Source organism: Lissotriton helveticus, chromosome 5_1 (assembly GCF_964261635.1).
Source record: "Lissotriton helveticus chromosome 5_1, aLisHel1.1, whole genome shotgun sequence".
Taxonomy (NCBI): domain Eukaryota; kingdom Metazoa; phylum Chordata; class Amphibia; order Caudata; family Salamandridae; genus Lissotriton; species Lissotriton helveticus.
Genome location: NC_136065.1, coordinates 1,322,790,606 through 1,322,808,019, shown reverse-complemented (window position 1 = coordinate 1,322,808,019; position 17,414 = coordinate 1,322,790,606).

Below are 17,414 nucleotides of genomic sequence, written 5' to 3'. Positions count from 1 at the left end.
ACTCCTACCCAGTCAACAGATCAGGGCTTGATCCATCACCGTTTTTTAGCTCACTGCACCATCCCAGTTCAGAACCTGGCTATATGCAAATTAGTCTGTCCCTGGCCCAGTGCATCATGGGAACAGGGCAGACCAAACTACCAAGCCAATTCTTCACTGGAAAGGAAACAAGCTTCCGGGGACCGGTTTCTGGCATTACAGCCGTCTTCGGCCCGGCTTGCTTGAATCCTGATGGTGCAATGAGCAAGGGACTCATGTCTGAGCATACCCTTCCACACTCATGGTGGCCAAAATAATTACAAAAAGGGGGTGGTGATGGACAGAGTATCTGAGTTAATCAGAACACTCCTACCCAGTCAACAGATCAGGGCTTGATCCATCACCGTTTTTTAGCTCACTGCACCATCCCAGTTCAGAACCTGGCTATATGCAAATTAGTCTGTCCCTGGCCCAGTGCATCATGGGAACAGGGCAGACCAAACTACCAAGCCAATTCTTCACTGGAAAGGAAACAAGCTTCCGGGGACCGGTTTCTGGCATTACAGCCGTCTTCGGCCCGGCTTGCTTGAATCCTGATGGTGCAATGAGCAAGGGACTCATGTCTGAGCATACCCTTCCACACTCATGGTGGCCAAAATAATTACAAAAAGGGGGTGGTGATGGACAGAGTATCTGAGTTAATCAGAACACTCCTACCCATTCAACAGATCAGGGCTTGATCCATCACCGTTTCTTAGCTCACTGCACCATCCCAGTTCAGAACCTGGCTATATGCAAATTAGTCTGTCCCTGGCCCAGTGCATCATGGGAACAGGGCAGACCAAACTACCAAGCCAATTCTTCACTGGAAAGGAAACAAGCTTCCGGGGACCGGTTTCTGGCATTACAGCTGTCTTCGGCCCGGCTTGCTTGAATCCTGATGGTGCAATGAGCAAGGGACTCATGTCTGAGCATACCCTTTCACACTCATGGTGGCCAAAATAATTACAAAAAGGGGGTGGTGATGGACAGAGTATCTGAGTTAATCAGAACACTCCTACCCAGTCAACAGATCAGGGCTTGATCCATCACCGTTTTTTAGCTCACTGCACCATCCCAGTTCAGAACCTGGCTATATGCAAATTAGTCTGTCCCTGGCCCAGTGCATCATGGGAACAGGGCAGACCAAACTACCAAGCCAATTCTTCACTGTAAAGGAAACAAGCTTCCGGGGACCGGTTTCTGGCATTACAGCCGTCTTCGGCCCGGCTTGCTTGAATCCTGATGGTGCAATGAGCAAGGGTCTCATGTCTGAGCATACCCTTCCACACTCATGGTGGCCAAAATAATTACAAAAAGGGGGTGGTGATGGACAGAGTATCTGAGTTAATCAGAACACTCCTACCCAGTCAACAGATCAGGGCTTGATCCATCACCGTTTTTTAGCTCACTGCACCATCCCAGTTCAGAACCTGGCTATATGCAAATTAGTCTGTCCCTGGCCCAGTGCATCATGGGAACAGGGCAGACCAAACTACCAAGCCAATTCTTCACTGGAAAGGAAACAAGCTTCCGGGGACAGGTTTCTGGCATTACAGACGTCTTCGGTCCGGCTTGCTTGAATCCTGATGGTGCAATGAGCAAGGGACTCATGTCTGAGCATACCCTTCCACACTCATGGTGGCCAAAATAATTACAAAAAGGGGGTGGTGATGGACAGAGTATCTGAGTTAATCAGAACACTCCTACCCAGTCAACAGATCAGGGCTTGAACCATCACCGTTTTTTAGCTCACTGCACCATCCCAGTTCAGAACCTGGTTATATGCAAATTAGTCTGTCCCTGGCCCAGTGCATCATGGGAACAGGGCAGACCAAACTACCAAGCCAATTCTTCACTGGAAAGGAAACAAGCTTCCGGGGACCGGTTTCTGGCATTACAGCCGTCTTCGGCCCGGCTTGCTTGAATCCTGATGGTGCAATGAGCAAGGGACTCATGTCTGAGCATACCCTTCCACACTCATGGTGGCCAAAATAATTACAAAAAGGGGGTGGTGATGGACAGAGTATCTGAGTTAATCAGAACACTCCTACCCAGTCAACAGATCAGGGCTTGATCCATCACCGTTTTTTAGCTCACTGCACCATCCCAGTTCAGAACCTGGCTATATGCAAATTAGTCTGTCCCTGGCCCAGTGCATCATGGGAACAGGGCAGACCAAACTACCAAGCCAATTCTTCACTGGAAAGGAAACAAGCTTCCGGGGACCGGTTTCTGGCATTACAGCCGTCTTCGGCCCGGCTTGCTTGAATCCTGATGGTGCAATGAGCAAGGGACTCATGTCTGAGCATACCCTTCCACACTCATGGTGGCCAAAATAATTACAAAAAGGGGGTGGTGATGGACAGAGTATCTGAGTTAATCAGAACACTCCTACCCAGTCAACAGATCAGGGCTTGGCCCGGAAGCCAGACTGCGAGAGGTCGAGGGATCCGTTCGTCTCGAGGAAGGCGGCGAGCCTCTTGTTGACGGTCTTCTCGATGACCTTGGCCGGAAACGGGAGGAGCGAGATGGGGCGGTAGTTTCTGAGTTCGGTGGGGTCCGCTGATGGTTTCTTCAGCAGAGCGCTGAGTTCGGCATTAGCATACCTGTAAGTGCTGTTTCCACTTGTATATTTGACTCCCCCATGTATTTTTAACCATATACTACTTGTGTGCATAATGCAGACTTACCACTTATTCGAAATAACCGGCCGGCCAATGGTCACTGACCTCCGTGGGCACTATTGTTACCTACTGCCCATCATCACTGCACCTCTATTATCTCACTCATCTACTTTACAGCCCATCAGGACCAATTGGCTTTTTCTATGAAGACCTTGAAAATGTTGAAGAACTGCTTGAACTCAACACCCCTCAGCCTGTACCTAATAACTTGCATTCATAAATACCAGTTTTCCCAGGCCCAGGCACGATGTGCTGCTCCAGTCAAGGTGTTTAACCTTTGAATTCTGGGATTTATAGTCCTGTTATATAACGGAATACACAAGACTAAAAGTTTCAGAATTCAAAGAAAAAACCTGGACTGGGCCAGAACATTAAGAATGAACCTGGGAAACATGGCAGGTCTGTGCCTTCAAACCTCTTCTCCAAATTCCTCACAGACCAATCCCGTCTAACTACCCAGGGGGGAGTAAGACAAGGGTGCATATTAGCCCCTTTTCTTTTCTCCCTTTACATTAATGCCCTAGAGAGTGCCCTTATTGCTCTCGAAGCTGACCCTCCTAAAGTAGGACCGCGTCATGTCCCAGTACTATTGTACGCGGATGATGCGGTCCTGCTGGCCAGGACCCCAAGGGCTTTGCAACTTATGGTGGACGGCTTTGTTGAGTTCATGGGGGACTTGGACCTGTCTGTCAATTTAACAAAATCTTTTGTCATGGTGGCCGGCAAAAAACCCGCCAGCAGGAGCGTGTTCAAAATTGGGTCACACACCCTGGGCAAAGTAAAGACCTTTCCCTATCTAGGGCTGTTAATGGACGGGGACATGCAGTTTAATCACCTGCTTGAGGCCCATTGCACCAAGCTTGTCTCCTCTAATGGGGCCATCTCGAGCTTCGCAAGGAGATTGGGACGTTGGTGCCCGGAACAGATAATGGCACTATATGGCTCAATCAGCACATCAAAGGCCTTGTATGGAGCTGAGGTATGGGGCTTCAGGGACTGCAAGCAACTCCAACAGCATGAAGATGAATTCTTTCGAAGAATTTTAAAAATCCCGCAAACCATCCCTGCAGAAATTGCCATGATGAACTGGGGATGCCATATATCTCTGACACTGTTAAACTAAGGCCAACCATGGCATGGATGAGAATTTGGACCAATCCGGAGGGAGCCCTGACCAGGGAAATAGTCACAGACTGCTTACAAAGAGACAAGGCCCTACAAATCCCGTGGTTGAAATATGTGAAAGATTCTCTAACAAGTATTGACCAGTGCCAACTTTTTAATGATCCGTCTTCTATTGTATATAGCTGTAAACTGAAGGTGAAAAAATTGCTTCTAGAAAAATTTGCCTCCGATAGAAGAAGTCGTGGCCTGGCAAAGAAATCATTAGCAGCCTATGATCTTGTAAGAAATGGGGAGGGAATGGAACCATATCTGTTTCTGATGTATAGCCAAAATGATCGTTTTTTAATGTGCCGTTTTAGGCTCAATTGGTTATCAAACATTTTAGCTTACCCTGCTGGTTTTACTGTAACAATTGAGCAGAAGGGTGCCTGCGGCTGCGACAATAGGTCCCCGCAGGACACCCTTCATTTTGTACTTTTATGTTCTTTTTATAGCAATCCTAGACGTTTGTTTTTGGTAGACATTTTAAAGTAACAGAAATTCCGCCAAGCAAAAACTGCATTGTTGTTTTTACAGAAAGCTACTGATCCCCACACCCTATGCGCCATTTTAAGCTTTTTAAAAGTTGCAGTAAGATTGAGGAATACAAGAAATGAATTTGTTTTATAAAATTATACCTGCCCCGGGAATTATATCCTCTCTTTGTAATTGTTGTTTTTAACATAAGAAGTTCAGGAAGGAAATATAATGATATTTAATGAAATTTTATAATGTAATGTGTTTTTTATGAGGAATTTTTATTCTTCGAAATAAAGATTTACTGAACTGAACTACCCAGTCAAAGTCTATTCCCAATATAATACCTAATTCTTTGGTCTAAAACCATAGCCTACCCCTTACATCAGCTACCTATCATCATCTGATCATTAACTTTTTCTTGTGTCTAGCAATCCATTACCTGCAAAGAAAACTCCCATTACTTATCAAAAACGCCCACTCTTTTTTCACTTATTCATTCTTTTTTTAATCTGTATGTCACTTTTAATACAGTGAACATAAAACAAAACAAGATCAGAAGGGAAATAATAGACACAGTAACAGAAAGAAAAACAGTACATGCCCTCAATCAGTGTTGGCGGAGATGGCATAAGCACTGCTTAGTTATTAGGTCAAAGATGAGATATCTAAAGTGCAAAGTCATCATCATAGAGATTAAGGAACACAGACACTCTGGGCATCTTCACCATCCATGCCCCCTGCAACATTCATGGCCCAATGCACTATATTACAAAACCATGTAACTATGTTGTGTGCCTGTATTGTTCAGTTGTTCATTCAATCCTGAACCAAATTCAACCACTGTTTTTCTTCTATTTCATGGACAATTTCAAGTGTACATGGCATAACCAAAAAACAACATTCAACTCACAGGACCTACCATATACATTTACCCATGTAACCCCCGGCTCATACCCCTAAATATCCTCCAAAATCCAATCTATGCAAACAATGTTGTTTGTGCTACGCTCTGCAAGATACACAAAGACAGGACCAGTGTGCATTTGGATGGCAATATGCATCCCCTGGATGGCCTCGCAGTGGCAAAGCACAAAGTTATTTCTAACTACTTTCTCTTCTTAATTTCCTCCCTATGCGCACATCCACAGCAAGTCATGCAGTCTCCTGCTGAAATGATCCCCAACCTGAAAACCACTAATCCCAATTGTGCACAATCTGACCCCTACAGTTCGCAGATTGCTATATCCAAGTCTTTCTCTCACACTTCAGTATTAACCTCTCTGTTCAAAAACACTCTCACCTCTAGGCACACCTTCTGTGTTTTGGGTCAGTTCTGTAACTACCACTATTTAACCCCTTCGCTGCTAGGCCTTTTCCCCTCCTGTGCTAAGGCTTTTTTTGGCGTTTTGGGGTAGTGCGCGCTTAGGCCCCTGTAACTTTTTGACCACATAAGGTATCCACGCCACCTTTGCGTCCTTTTCTTCCAACATCATGTAGATTCTAAAGGCGCCCAGGGTTTGTGGATTTCCTTGGAGGGGTCCCAGAAATTAACCAAAATATAGTGAAATTTTTGTTTTTTTCAGAAAAATGGGAAAAACAGGCTGCAAATGTAAGCCTCTGGGTTTTTCCTTGAAAATGTTATCAAAAAAGGGTTTGTGGGGCTGAAATCTCCATTTTCTCAGCTTTTAGGTAATGACAGTCTTTTGTCAGAGAACCGACATTTTTCACACAGTTTTGGCATTTTTCTGGGACATAGCCTATTTTTGCTATTTTTAGAGCTTTCCACCTCCTTTCAGTTAATGGTGGAAATGAGTTTAAAAGCAATAATGGATCCTGGAAAGCTGTACATTTTCGAAACGTAGACAAAATTCTGAATTCAGAAAGGGGTCATTTGTCTAAATCGATGAAGGTTTCTTTATAGAAACTAACAGTTAAATATTGGAATAATTGAAAATTTGTTGAAAAAAACAGCCTTTTGTCTCAACGTTTTCACCTATAACTTTTTCTAATTTTAACAGCTCTTGGAAAGCAATATACCGTTACATCCGTTAGACCTTCCTGGTTGTGGAGATATATAGGACTTGTAGTTTCACCAAGAACCCGACGAACCCAGATCCAAAAACTGAGCAGCAACTTGCAATGGTATTTTTTCATTTACTGGGTATAGAGCACTTTGTCTTGGAAAATGTATACATGGAAAAATCTGTATGATATACACCTATGTATTTCTGAATTGGGTACAAATTATAGAGTTCAGAAACAGTATATAATTGCACATTTTCAAAATTGGGAATACTCATACTAGCATGAGAATTATTGGTCATTTTTCAAAACGATTTTTTTTACACAATGTCTTTCATTGAAAGGGAGAAATGCATGAAAGCTCAATTGGTAATAACAGTTGATTTACAAATCTGAATTACCCCAAGTGTCCCGATAAAAACGGTACCTCACTTGTGTGGGTCGGCCTTGTGCCTGCGACAGGAAACGGCGCAAAATGCAACGTGGTCACACCTAAATTTTGCAGTTACAAATTGACCCTTTTTTGGCAAAGTGCCTACCTGTAGTTTTTGAACCCTAGCTCTGCCGGCACCTAGGGAAACCTAGCAAACCTATACATTTTTTAAAAGTAGACACCCAGGGGAATTCAGGATGGGGTGACTCGACTGCCTAACACCAGGTTTTGTTACCCAGAATCCCTTGCAAAGCTAAGATTTTGACAAAAAAACACATTTTCCTCACATTTCTGTGGTGGAAAGTTCTGGAATCTGTGTGGATCAGCAAATTTCCACCCACCCATTGTTCCCCCAGGTCTCCCGAAAAAAACAGTACTTCACTTGTGTGGGTCAGCCTTGTGCCTGCGACAGGAAACGGCGCAAAATGCAACGTGGTCGCACCTCAATTTCCCAGTGAAATATTGCACTCTTTGGACAAAGAGACTACCTTTTGTTTTTGAGCCTTAGCTCTGCCAGCACCTAGGGAAACCTAACAAACCTATATATTTTTTAAAAGTAGACACCCAGGGGAATACAGGATGGGGTGACTCGCCTGCCTACCACCAGGTTTTGTTACCCAGAATCCCTTGCAAAGCTAAGAATTTGACAAAAAAAACACATTTTCCTCACATTTCTGTGGTGGAAAGTTCTGGAATCTGCGTGGATCAACAAAATTCCACACACCCATCGTTCCCCCAGGTCTCCCGATAAAAACGGTACCTCACTTGCGTGGGTAGGCATAGTGGCTGCGACACGAAACAGTGCAAAACGCAACATGGTCGCACCTCAATTTCCCAGTGAAATCTAGCACGTTTTGGACAAAAAGACTACCTTTTGTTTTTGCACCGTAACTCTGCCAGCACCTAGGGAAACCTAGCAAACCTATACATTTTTGAAAACTAGACACCCAGGGAAATCCAGGATGGGGTGACTTGTCTGCCTACACCCAGGTTTTGTTACCCAGAATCCCTTGCAAACCTCAAAATTTGACAAAAAAACACATTTTCCTCACATTTCTGTGGTGGAAAGTTCTGGAATCTGCGTGGATCAACAAATTTTTACACACCCAGCGTGCCCCCAGGTCTCCTGAAAAAAATGGTACCTCACTTGCGTGGGTAGGCGTCGTGGCTGTGACATGAAACAGCGCAAAACGCAACATGGTCGCACCTCAATTTCCCAGTGAAATCTAGCACGTTTTGGACAAAAAGACTACCTTTTGTTTTTGCACCGTAGCTCTGCCAGCACCTAGGGAAACCTAGCAAACCTATACATTTTTGAAAACTAGACACCCAGGGAAATCCAGGATGGGGTGACTTGTCTGCCTACACCCAGGTTTTGTTACCCAGAATCCCTTGCAAACCTCAAAATTTGACAAAAAAACACATTTTCCTCACATTTCTGTGGTGGAAAGTTCTGGAATCTGCGTGGATCAACAAATTTTTACACACCCAGCGTGCCCCCAGGTCTCCTGAAAAAAATGGTACCTCACTTGCGTGGGTAGGCGTCGTGGCTGTGACATGAAACAGCGCAAAACGCAACATGGTCGCACCTCAATTTCCCAGTGAAATCTAGCACTTTTTGGACAAAAAGACTACCTTTTGTTTTTGCGCCGTAGCTCTGCCAGCACCTAGGGAAACTTAGCAAACCTATACATTTGTGAAAACTAGACACCTAGGGCAATTCAGGATGGGGTGACTCGTCTGCCTACCCCCAGGTTTTGTTACCCAGAATCCCTTGCAAAGCTAAATATTTGACCAAAAAAAACACATTTTCCTCACATTTCTGTGGTGGAATGTTCTGGAATGTGTGTGGATCAACAAATTTCACCCAGCGTTCCCCCAGGTCTCCCGAAAAAAATGGTACCTCACTTGCGTGGGTAGGCATAGTGGCTGCAACATGAAACAGCGCAAAACGCAACGTCTGAGTAAGATTATAACCTCCCTGTAATCTTTGTTTTTTCAGTGAATTTGTAAGTTTGTTTTAATTCTATTTCCAAACCATAACGTGCCTGTAACCTTTGTTTTTTGTGAATTTCTATGTTTTTTAAATGTTATTTAATTGTTATTTCCTAACTATAACGTCCTTGTAAACTTTGGTATTTTAGTGAATTTCAATGGTTTTCACTTGTATTTCCTAACTGTAACCTGTAGCCTATGAGTGGGTCTCCAGATCAATGAGTGAGTGTGTGAGTTACTGTATGAGTCTGTGAGTAGGTGAGTGAGTGTGTGAGTGTCTGTGTGGGTCTGTAAGTAGCTATGTTGGACTGTGAATAGATCTCTGTGTGCCTGTGTGGATCTGTGAGTGGGTCTACGAGTGTCTGTGTGGGTCTGTGAGTGGGTCGATGAATGCCTGTATGAGTCTGTAAGTAGGTCCAGTGAGTGGCTGTGTGTGTATGTGAGTGGGTGAGTGAGTCTGAGTGGGTCTATAAGTTGGTACATGTGTGTCTGAGTGGGTATGTGAGTGGGTGCATGAATGGCTGAGTGGGTCTTTGAATAGGTATATTAGTTTCTGAGTGGATCTGTGAGTGGGGATGTGAGTTTCTGAGTGGGTCTGTCAGTGGGTGCATAAGTATTTGAGCCAGTCTGTCAGTGGGTGTGAGGGTGTCTGTGTGGGTCTGTGACTGGGTGTGTGGGTGGCTTAATGAATGGGTATGTGAGTGGGTGTGTCAGTAGTTGTGTAAGTGACTGAGCCAGAAAGGAACCTCGCCTTCACCTGGATCCAACAAGAGTCTACAGTCTTGCCGAAAATATCTAAGCAACTGGAGTACTTTCTTCTGGTTAATTACTAACTGCTACCTCATTGGGTAAATGTCCAGTGTGTATTCTACACTACATCTGCACAATGGACCATGAGGAAATGTCTCCAGTGATGTTGTGTGCATTTCGGCAAAGGGATTGTTCCTTGTGTGTATTTATTCAGAAATGTGTGATAACATGAATCATCCTATAGAGAATAAAATGAGACTAAGTAAGTAAGTAAGAGCAGTGGCAGCCAGCACGGCTCGTGGGTGGTATGATGGGGGCACATGGGGGGGAACAGGTAGCAATAAAAAAAATTATAAAATTAAAACTTACTTTGCCGCTGGGTCTCGAGTCTCTGCTCCTGCTCTCCTGCTTGACCGGCTACAGGAACAGGAAGCACAGCCAGGCTCCCCTTACCAATCACAATGCTGCAAAGCAGCGTTCTGATTGGTGTGAGTGCCCTGACACAGCGCTCAGCCAAGGGCTCCAGGGGTGGGCATGTTTTTCTTAAAGGTTGTAATCCAGCCTGCATAGAGAACAAGAAAAGCCCGAAAGGGCCGACCAAACAGTCATTGCGCATTCAGGCAGGTTGTACCACTCCTACCCTGCTCTGCAGCCCCACACCCTCATGCACAGCTACCCCAGCAGAAGGTAAAAATAAAATTATAATAACATGTTATTATCTTTTAAGTTTTTCCTTTCTTTTGCAGCTGCAGAGTAGTAGGAGGTCTCTCCTCCACCTTAGCGAAGGAGCTGCCCCTAAGTAAGACTTTATTGTTCAGTAAATTGAAACTTACAATGCATCACAACATGATCAGCAGATAAAACATCATCAAGGAATAATATCATAAACTATCATCAATCAGTTGGAATACCCAAGATTTACTTAATTAAAACTCAAAGGAGAAACTGTTAACCTGAATCATATGTCACATAGTAATGATCTGCAACTTTAAACCACTAAGAATATAATCCTGCTAACTTTGCCTACTTAAGTGTTGGAGAAAGAGTGCCTTAATGTTCAAGTATTGCAGAGCATGCACCTTGGTGTTCCACTTTGTTATAATTCCATTTAAAATATCTCCGCAGGCAATGTTATATGAATGCCTTATTTGTGCAAAATAGTCAAAACAAAGTGCTACGCGCCTTTACAATATGTCCTACTTCATTTTAAAACTATTCTTACCCTTTCAGATATTGAGTGGCACATAAATTGTGTAAAAAAGAATCAGAGAACTATTGATAGTTCCCAAGCAGAGAGCAGAGAGCAGAGAGCAGAGAGCAGCTCCTGTATAGAGCACCCTAGAACACCAGTGACACTCTGAATATGCTTACCTCAAATGTCAGTTTTCCTGGAAAAGATTAAGCAGATACTCATTGATATTCTCATGCAGCAACTCACAGATCCACCATAGACTCATGCACCCACTCAAAGACCTACTCAGACTCTCATGCACCCACTCAGATACTGATACACCCACTTACAGACCCACTCAAACACCTATACACCTACTCACCGACCCAGTCAGACATTCACACACCCACTCATAAACCCACTCAGACACTCATGCACTCACTCACTGACCCATTCCTATTTTCACACTCACTCACAGACCCACTCAGAGACTCACATACCCCCTCACAGACCCACTCAGACACTCATGCACCCACTCACAGACCACCTCAGACACTTACACACCTACTGACAGTCCCACGCAGACACTCATGCACCCACTCACAGATCCATTCAGACTCTTGTGCATCCACTCACTTACCCACTTAGAGACTCATGAACCCACTCACAGACCCACTCAGATGCATACTCACCCACTCACAGACACATACCCTCTCAGAGACTCATGAACCCACTCACAGAACCAATCAGAGACTCATATAACCACTGAAATACCCACTCAGAGACTCATACAAACACTGAAAGACCCACTCAGAGACTCATACAATCACTGAAAGACACACTCACACTCATCCACTCACCGATAGACCCACTCAAACACTCATGCACTCAGTGAAAGATCCCTGACACACCCACTCACAGTCCCACTGAGACACTCATGTACCTGCGGACACACCCACTCTGAAAGTGAGGTATGTAGTCAGAGACGCACTGAGAGACTTATGTACCCACTTACACACACTGACTCTCATAAAAATACTCATAGAGCCATTGTCATATGTAGAGAATGAAACTGAGAGTTATAAATCTAAAATGTGTTGTAAATTAAATGCTACTAGTGGGCCAGCATCACTGATTGTACCACCCACTTAAGTAGCCTTTTAATCTTGTCTCATGCCAGCCATTGCAGCCTGTGTGTGCAGTACTAAACCTGCCATTTCAACCTGGCTAAATTAACCTTTTGCCAGACCCAAACATTCCTTTTTAATACGTATAAGTCACCCAAAGGTAGGCCCTAAACAGCATTGAATTCCTGCTTTTGCTTTGCAGATCTACGATGGAGTTGCCCATTTTTTTAAATGCTTTAAAATGAAAATTATTGCCCAAAACATACCTGTGATCCTCAATCCGCACTCTAACCATTTTGAAAGAAGGAGTAGTAGCTTAGCTGCAGCTGAGTGTGATAGTTGCTAGAATGAAAGGCAGTTAAAATGGAGGAGTGAAACTGGTTTAAGAAATGGAAGTATTTGATTGGGTGGTTTAAATAATTTGGTCGCTAATAATAGGTAGTGATGTAATAGGTCAAGTAAGTAGATCTGTGATTGGTTGTGGATACATTTTAGAGAAGTTATGCTATTGTGGATATGCTTACATTTTCAAGCAGTCAACCGTATCTGCTACAGTTGAACTTGAAGCTGGTATGCTCCTGTAAAAAAGTGCTGTGAACTTTTGACTTACTGGTTCAGTAGAGTGTCTCAAAGGAGGGTGCTATGGCAACCGAGATAAAGCAGCGTGGGGGAAGGGTTCCAAATACACTGTACTTTGTAACTCAAAAACTGAGTACTTTTGATATAGTATATATTATCAGATAGCAATCTCCTAATTCAGTAATATGATAGGATCTCAAATGCAGTTGAAAAATGTTAGCACTATAATTCCAAATGCTTTAACGGACTCTCGCATGGATTTGGGACCCTGTCGTGGAGTTAACCAGGGGCTGCACTGGGCGTCATGACGGAGTCGCAAATCCACCCACCGGCACTACCAGATTGCGCTTTTTATCAGGAGACTTGTAAGACCTGGCACCATTGGCATGGGTCTCCCCTGCATTTTTTGCCTTTGCCTCCTGTGTTTGCAGGTCTAGATGCTTTGGGCACTTTGGCACTAGTGTTCAGTTCCACAGTGCAGGTGCTCCCTTTGTAAATTGTTGTTATGGATTGGTGTTTCCATTATTGGCTGATTGATTTACTAGTCAGTCCCTAGTACCATGCACTGTGTGTGCCCAGGGCCTGTAAATCAAATGCTCACTAGCAGCATTTGATTGTGCCACCCACATAAGCAGCCTGTAAATGTAACTCTTGCCTGCCATTGCAGAGGCTGTGTGCAGTTTAGTACTGCCATGTCGACTTGGCAAGAGTACCCACATGCCAGGCCCTAACCTTCCCTCTTCTTACATACTAGTCACCCCTAAGGTTGGCCCAAGGTACCCATGTGGGAAGGATGCAGTGTATGTGAAAGGTAGGACATGCCCTGATGTGTGTGGCATGTCCTGATAGTGAATTACTGCCAATTTCTATTGCATAGGACAGAATGGGGAGTTTGCTTATAATATCTTGTAAACATAACTACCTCTGGGAACAACGTCGGAAAACAACGTTTAGTATGCCTGAACTCCGAATGTTAAAATGCATCGTTTAGTGAGGGTGATTTTTACATTCTGTTCTCGAAAATATCACTTTTAGAAAGTAGGTATTTTCTTGCTTAACCATCCAGTGTGCCTCTGGTAGGTTTGTATATTGCATGACTGTCTTTGGATGACAGGGGCTGGGGAGGAGCAGTGGTTCTAGAGAGCCTAATGAGTCAGGGCTGGCCTGAATAGACCTGGGCTGCCTTTAGAGTAGGGGGAGGAGATTTCCTTTCACCTGAATGGGCCTGGTCTGCCTTCCACAATGCTGTCCCCACCTCCTGCCAGGAAGCTGCACCATAGAGGACAGAACTGGTTGTGACCAAGCAAAGGGCTTCTCTGCCACCATAGAACAAATGATTTTGTAGAATAATTATTGGGTCTCAGACCTCAGAACTTTAGATCACTTCTGGGAAATCTAGAGGAACCTTTGCCAAGGAGGAGAGTTGGAAAAGATGAGGAGGAATACTGCTTCTATGCTCTTTGCTGTCTGGGGTTGGCCTGCAGTGGCTATTTGCTGCCAAGGAAAGGAGAAGGAGTTTGCTATTTGCTGTGTCTCCTGCTTGAGGAAGATCTCCAATGGCTTGAAATAGAGTGTTCCGCCTGTTCTGAAGTCTCAGGGACACAAAGACTTCATGTATTCTGTCTTTCTGCATCTGGAACTGCTGTTTCAGCTGCCACAGAGGGAAATTGCAACACTGATGCGGGCGAGCAACACCATAACCTGCACGAAAGCCATGGGCACCGCTCGTGAAGAGCACAACACACCGCCCCGATTTGCATCAGAGGCCCCATCAACTCCGAAGCCGTCCCGGAGGCCGCTGTCTGCAACGGAGCCGAGGACACTGCTCGTGAGGTCCACAACACACCATGCCGACTCTCACCGCAATCCCGACTTCACCGACTTCCCCGATGCAGGTGCTTCATCAACGCTGAGCTGATACTCGACGTGGGTGACTCCCGAATCCATCGACACCACACTGTCGTAAGGAACTGATGCCTCACCGCCACCATGATGTCACCTCGTGACACAGTAAGGAACCAACGTCTCACCTCCACTGCATCGCAGTATGGCACTGAGGCTTCACCTCCCCTGGGGTTGTAAGAAACCAACGCCACCTGGCGCCAACGAAGCCTCACCTCCTCGACGCCATGCAATGTCTTTGCTTTCATTGTTTCCAAGATACCATTCTATGGGGGTCTGCTTGACGCCGCACTCTTTGCGGTCTGCATCGTACTTTGGGATTTTCATCTGTCACAACGTCATAATAACTCCAGGTGGAGTTATTTGTTGCTACAAACTTTATCTGAGCGAATAACCTATTTTTAAGGATATCTTGAGAACTGTATTGTAGATTTGTGTGGTTTGGTCTAGTTTTGGTTTAGATAAAGATTACTTATTTTTGTAAACCGGTGTGCTGTCCATTTGTAGTTTTTCACTGTATAAATGAATGTATTCCCAAATACTTTACACACTGCCTCCGAGATAAGCCTGTCTGCTAGTGGGGAGCTACCAAGGGGGTGAGTAGGTGTTATTTTAGAAGTGTATCCCCCTTACCCTGACTAGGAAGAAGGGCCCCTCCTTGGAGAAAGGTATCTACCTCTGCCAACTAGAGACCCCCATTTCTAACAAGACTAATAAAGGGTTGAAAAAGATTGGTCAATTAAAGCTGGTATACGAACAGGAAAAAATGAAGGGAATGTTTTAATTTGTTAACAATATCAGTATCAGTGGAAAAGGAGAGGGAACATTGCCACTACTATATATATATATATATATATATATATATATATATATATATATATATATATATATATATATATATATATATATATATATATATATATATATATATATGAGAGAGAGAGAGAGAGATGTATAAGTGTCAGTTAAATATCACAAGGTTAGAATATTAGTTATATATCCTGTAACATGTTAGGTTTTACCTCAATGGCCGTCACACTGCAGAAACGACGTATGTCCCAATCGACTACCCTTGCCCCATAGCGACTCACTGGAGAATAACACAGCGAGTAGCCAGTGAGCACAGGGAGAGGGTGGGAAAGGGGAAAACAAGACAAACAAGGGAACTGCTGTGTCGACTGGATAACCCACCAAGGAGCCTATAACGCCAACGTGTGACAGTGACAACACCTACAAAACAAAACACATGATTACTAGGAACATTGCAAAATAACTAACCCTTCTCCTCTTTATCTCTCTGACCATGCCGCACCCATCATTCTCAAACGATACAAAAACCTCCTTACCGATAGTATGGCTCTTGACACTTCAAGGTGGAGTCCTTTGCTGTCTTTATCGTGGAATAGATAGACAGTAATCCAGCTTAGAATACAGCCAGAGGAAAAAATCTTAGTTTGTTTTCAGCAATGGGGGAAAAAGTATTTTATTGACAGAAAAAACCCCCGTAAGTCTATAGGACGTTGTCAAAAGAAAGTAAATAATATGGGAAGGACAAAAAAAAACACTCGAGTGTGGGCGTAGCAGCCGCTAATGCCGTATCAGGGATCGACTGTAAAAACAAACCCAAAACCTTCCCATAACGATGATAACCGCATACAAAAAATGCGGAAGTCGATCACCCAGTTATACCACGCAATCCGTCTGTAGGGAAATAAACTTTAGACGCGGTAATCACCGCGCGTTATCACAGAGTCCAACAAAGGCGGCTGAAGTGTAAAAGAGGATACTGGGGCCCCAGTAACCTCCGTAGTTCGTAACAGGAGCACGAAAAATCGCGACCATAAGCCAGGAACAAGCAATGAAAAGTCCGCCAAGTACTAATGCCCACGAGCCCGTGAGCACAAGGTTGCACCAGGGAGCAAAGAATCCAAAACACTCCACGTCAGGACCTGGACCCGGAGCAAAAACCCAACAAGGATAAGAAACCAAGCATGGAGAGGAGGGCGTGGACTACCTTTAACCTAATCAGGTAAGTCAGGTGATGTGTGCAACATGGTCACAGAGAGAGGACTAGACCAGATCCTAACATAACATACCTTTGAAAAGCCTGAAATAATTGATTATATATGAAGAGATGTTCTTACAGAACTAGTCAAGTATTTGAACTGTAACAGACATATACATGTAAACAGCATGACATATAGTTGTTTGGTAAATGAAACAGCCACTAACAAAAATAGGTATGTACTGAGTCATGTAGTTGGAATTAGGTGACTGAAAACTTAGTGGTCAAGTTACTATTTTTAGGTCCTCCATATAGTTTTGTTACCTTATCCACAATTGCTATATTAAATTTATTTGTAAGGTTGTAGTTCAGTGCTGTAGCAGGTACCGTAAATTATATACTTGTCGAGGTATAAGTGACAGTGGAAAGGTAGAGGAGTGCGGATTGGTTGGAGTACTAAGTAAGAGAAACACAATATTTGTAAAATAATCAACATTTTTAGGACTTTCAAAATAGAGATGAGAGAGTGTGTGTGTGTGTGTGTGTGTTTTTTGTCAGTGCGTGCATGCAATGACATTTTGCAGGACTGAATTGTTTTTTTAATTGTGTTTTTGTAGTTTTTATGCCAGTTTAAACACAGAAAAGCAACGGACTGCTCAAAAAACAGCACAAACGTATGTCAAAATATTTCTGCTTATATCAATCGCTATGTTGACAATTTGCAAGTAATACTACTGCATTAGAAAACATAACTGTAATAAAAACAGGGCAAAGCCAGTGTTTTCTTGAGTAGAATGTCCATTGCTGTTGCATTCAGTTCCAGTTCTATAATTTGTGGAGTTCAGTTTTCTAACCGTCACACTGCACATTTGTACCTAATGTGCAGTTCAGCACAAAGGGGGTCAATAGGATGGCGGGCGGACTTTGCAATCCTCCCGTGGAATGGGACTGCCCACCTTCAGTGCGGGGGTCCCGTTGCATACATTAGGATGCGCCCACCACACAGGCGGGCACAGCCTGCATTCCTGACATTGCGGCAGCCGGTGCACTCAGCACCGCCCGCCACAATGCCAGGAATGCA